Source organism: Triticum aestivum, chromosome 2B, assembly GCF_018294505.1.
Source record: "Triticum aestivum cultivar Chinese Spring chromosome 2B, IWGSC CS RefSeq v2.1, whole genome shotgun sequence".
Taxonomy (NCBI): Eukaryota; Viridiplantae; Streptophyta; class Magnoliopsida; order Poales; family Poaceae; genus Triticum; species Triticum aestivum.
The window spans coordinates 450301479-450305974 of NC_057798.1; positions in this window are offsets into that span (position 1 = coordinate 450301479).

Here is a 4496-nt window from a genome sequence, read left to right on the forward strand (position 1 = left end):
GGAGGGGGTGAATGAGATATTTTTTTTCTGAAACTTCATATCTCTCAGTTTCAACACAGGAGAAAATAAAATCTAAGCAGGAACAAAAACTATTGAATCTCGCACAAAAAAACTACTGAAGAATACCACACTAGAAGGTAAACTCTTTTTATAAAAGAGATGATAATCCTAAGGGCATGGTAGCATAGAACTTTGAGAATAATAAAGGTGACACGAAATGAAACCAAAATTGTCAACATAGATGATATTGCACACACATCATAGAAAATAAACATACACATTACTGAGAGATGTTCATTTGAAAAACTAAGAGCATCTTCAATAGATGATGTATATTTTGGTGCTCCATATCGGTGATGTAAGGATTTACATCATCAAAAATTGCTTTTTACATCTCCGAAAAAGGCTCAACTCCAGCAGATGATCCAAAACGGAGATGTAAAAGAGCAACTCCAACAGATGGTCCAAAACGAAGATGTAAAATTTTGAAAACGACCAGCTACTACTTTATCTCAACATAGCTCAAACATCAAATTCAAACATAGTTCAAACATAAATGAAATAAATTTAAACTAGCGGAACTACTCGTCGTCCGAGGGCATCCAGTACGACTCTTCGAAGTCATCCGAGAGCCACCAGAACTCCTCGTCCTCCTCCGATAATGTCTTGATGGGGATCACCGTCGAGGGGCCGGCCTCGTCCTCCTTCTCCACCCCCTCCTTCTTCTTCTTCTTCTCCTCGACATCACACTTCCAATAGAACTCCTGCTTGGCCTGGATTTACTCGGGATGCTCCCGCGCAAACCGAGCCATCATCGCCTCGTTGCTCTCGCCGGGAGTGACGCCAACTGTCGGTCTCTTCTTCTTCTTCACCGGCATCTCCTTCATTTGGATACCCTGCGGCACGAGCCACTCTGCCACTGCCCGGGTCTCGATCTCCGGGAAGTTGAGGTCCGTCTTCGGCCGTTGATGTCTACTATGCAAGCTTCTTCTTGTAGACTCGTGTTGGGCCCCCAAGCGCAGAGTTTTGTAGGACAGTAGCAAATTTCCCTCAAGTGGATGACCTAACGTTTTCAATCCATGGGAGGCGTGGGATGAAGGTAGTCTCTCTCAAACAACCCTGCAACCAAATAACAAAGAGTCTCTTGTGTCCCCAACACACCCAATACAATGGAAAATTGTATAGGTGCACTAGTTCGGCGAAGAAATGGTGATACAAGTGTAATATGGATGGTAGAAATATATTTTTATAATCTGAATAAATAAAAATAGTGAGGTAACAAGTGATAAAAGTAAGCAAAAACGTTATTGCAATGCTTGGAAATAAGGCCTAGGGTTCGTACTTTCACTAGTGCAAGTTTTCTAAACAATGATAATATAATTGGATCGTATAACAATCCCTCAATATGCAACGAAGAATCACTCCAAAGTTTCTATCGCGGAGAACATAAGATGAAATTGCTCATAGGGTATGAAACCACCTCAAAACTATTATTTCTGATCGATCTATTGGGCTATTCCTATAAGTGTCACAAACAGCCCTGGAGTTTGTACTAAAATAACACCACATGACACACAACAATCAAACCCTAATGTCACCTAGATACTCCAATGTCACCATAAGTATCCATGGGTCAATTATACGATATGCATCACACAATCTCAGATTCATAATATTCAATCCAACACAAAGAACTTCAAGAGTATCCCAAGATTTCTATCGGAGAAAGGAATATGAAAATGTGTACCAACCCCTATGCATAGATTACCCCAATGTCACCCCGGGAATTCGCAAGTTGATAATCGAAATATACATCAAGTGGATCAATAGAACATCCCATTGTCACCATGGATATCCCATCGCAAGACATACATCATGTGCTCTCACATCCAAAGATTCAATCCGACATAACAAAACCTCGAAGGAAAAGATTCAATTCATCACAAGGTAGAGAGGGAAGAACACCATAAGATCCAACTATAATAACAAAGCTCGTGGTACATCAAGATCATGCCAAATCAAGAACACGAGAGAGAGAGAGAGAGATCAAACACATAGCTACTGGTACATACCCTCAGCCCCGAGGGTGAACTACTCCCTCCTCGTCATGGATACCGCCGGGATGATGAAGATGACCTCCGGTGATGATTCCCCCCTCCGGCAGGGTGCCGGAATGGGCTTAGATTGGTTTTTCGTGAACTCAGAGGCTTGCGGCGGCGGAACTTCCAATTGAGGTTTCTTTTCGGAGGTTTGGGGATTTATAGGAATTTTTTGGCGTTGGTTTCACGTCAGGGGGGTCCACGAGGTAGCGGTAAGCCAGGGGGCGCACCCTTCACCCTAGCCGCTTCCTCGTGAAGCTTCTGGTCCAACTCTTGTGCTTCGGGGTTCTCTTTTGGTCCATAAAAAACATTGTAAATTTTCAGCCCATTCTGAGAACTTTTTCTTCTACACAAAAAATGACACCACGGTGTTCTGCTGAAAACAGCGTCAGACCGGGTTAGTTCTAATCAAATCATACCAAAACCATACAAAATTGTTGTAAACATGGCATGAATACTTCATAAATTATAGATACGTATCAACCATCTGGCACACCACACTTCCATGTTGTAGGCACGCACGGCCTCATTGGCGGTGAGATCTGTGCTGAGCCACCAAAGTCGCCCAACGTCGAAGAACTCCACTCCAAAGTTCCCAGAGGGCTTCACCCTCACGCTGAAGAAACCCGACTTGCCCTTCGGCGTCTTCTTCAGTGCCATTGGGTGGCGATGGCGGCCGGAGTGAGTCGGGGCAGCGGCGGCGGCGTGCGGTGCGGGTGGGGGCGGGCGGAGACCAGAGTGGAAGAGGGCGGGTCGGGGCGGGGCTGAGGCAGACAGGGTCGGGGCGAGGTGAAGGTGGCCGGAGCGGAAGCGGACGGGGCCGGGGCGGTGCGGTGCGGCGGCGGTCCGATCCGCCCGTACGACGATGGGCGGTGCCCCAGGCAGGGTGTAATCGGCGGTGGGGGTAGGGGTGGGGCTAGATCTGCGGCAGGGCAACGCCGGGGAGCTGCGGCGGGTGGCGGCGGGTGGGAGGAAGAAGGTAGGAAATGAACTGAAGGGTGGTTAGGCGTTGGCGTGCGGCCGCGGTTTTTACATCTCCTGCCTCCGGAGATGTAAATTTGCACTGTGAGGTGTTGTATTTTACATCTCCGGGAAGCGGAGATATATTACTTTTTGTGTGCATATGGACCATCTGTTGGAGAGCTATTTTTTCTCAGGAGATCCAAAAGTTGGTTATTTTTACATATGGACCGTCTATTGGAGATGGTTTGGATAACTAAGTAGATCTAGATGAGCAGATGAACATACCGACAAACAACCTTGAAAACAAATAACACAAATATGCTACGTAGCATGGTCATAGACCAGATAAATTTGCTCCAAGGATAATGAGGTGAAGTTAAATTGAAGATCAACACAGGAACACTACCCAATCGAGAAAGAATTGCAGAAAATGAATGTGAACAGAGAAGTAACCAATGGTGGTCGATGCGACAAATGATTCGGTAGACCAGTTCACTCTTCTACAAAAGAGCTACGTCTTGTTGGAGCGATTTGTGATTGAACATAGGAGCTAACCTCTCAAAGTCCTATTCTCCTCAATGTAAAGTTGATCAAACTTTAGTTAATTTTACTCATGGTAGATTCTTCTCGGTGATCTTCAAACCTTCAATAAACTTGCTTCGCCAACCACAATGACTCTTGATTGCTCAAGACTTTGACTCGATGATGACAATTACTCTCTGTTACATGAGCAGACGCCTAACCGTCTAGAGATTGTGGCTCTTAAGAGTAATAGGCACAAGAACTTGTTGGGAAACGTAGCATGCAATTTCAAAAAAAAATCCTACGCTCATGCAAGATCTATCTTGCAAATGCATAGCAATGGGAGGGGGAGAGTGTGTCCACGTACCCTCATAGACCGAAAGCGGAAGCATTAACTTAACGTGATTGATGTAGTCGAACATCTTCTCGAATGAACCAATCAAGTACCGAACGTACGACACCTCCGAGTTCTGCACACGTTCAGCTCAATGACGCCCCTCGAACTCTTGATCCAGTAGAGGTACGAAGGAGTCGATGAGTTCTGTCAGCATGACGGCGTGGTGACGGTGATGGTTATGTGATCTGCACAGGGCTTTGCCTAAGCACTATGACAATATGACTGGCAGAGTAAACGGTGGGGGGGCACCGCACACGGCTAAGAAACAATTGTTGTCCTTTGGGGTGTCCCCTGCCCCCGTATATAAAGGATGGAGAGGGGAGGAGGCTAGCCCTTGGGGCGCACCAAGTGGGGGGAGTCCCACTAGGACTCCTAGTCCTAGTCGGCTCCCCCCTTCCTTCCAACGGAGGGGGAAAAAGGAAAGAGAGGGAGTGGGAGAGGGAAAGGGAAAGGGGGGCCGCGCCCCCTCCCCTAGTCCAATTCGGACTCCCAATGGGGGGGGCACCACCTCCTCG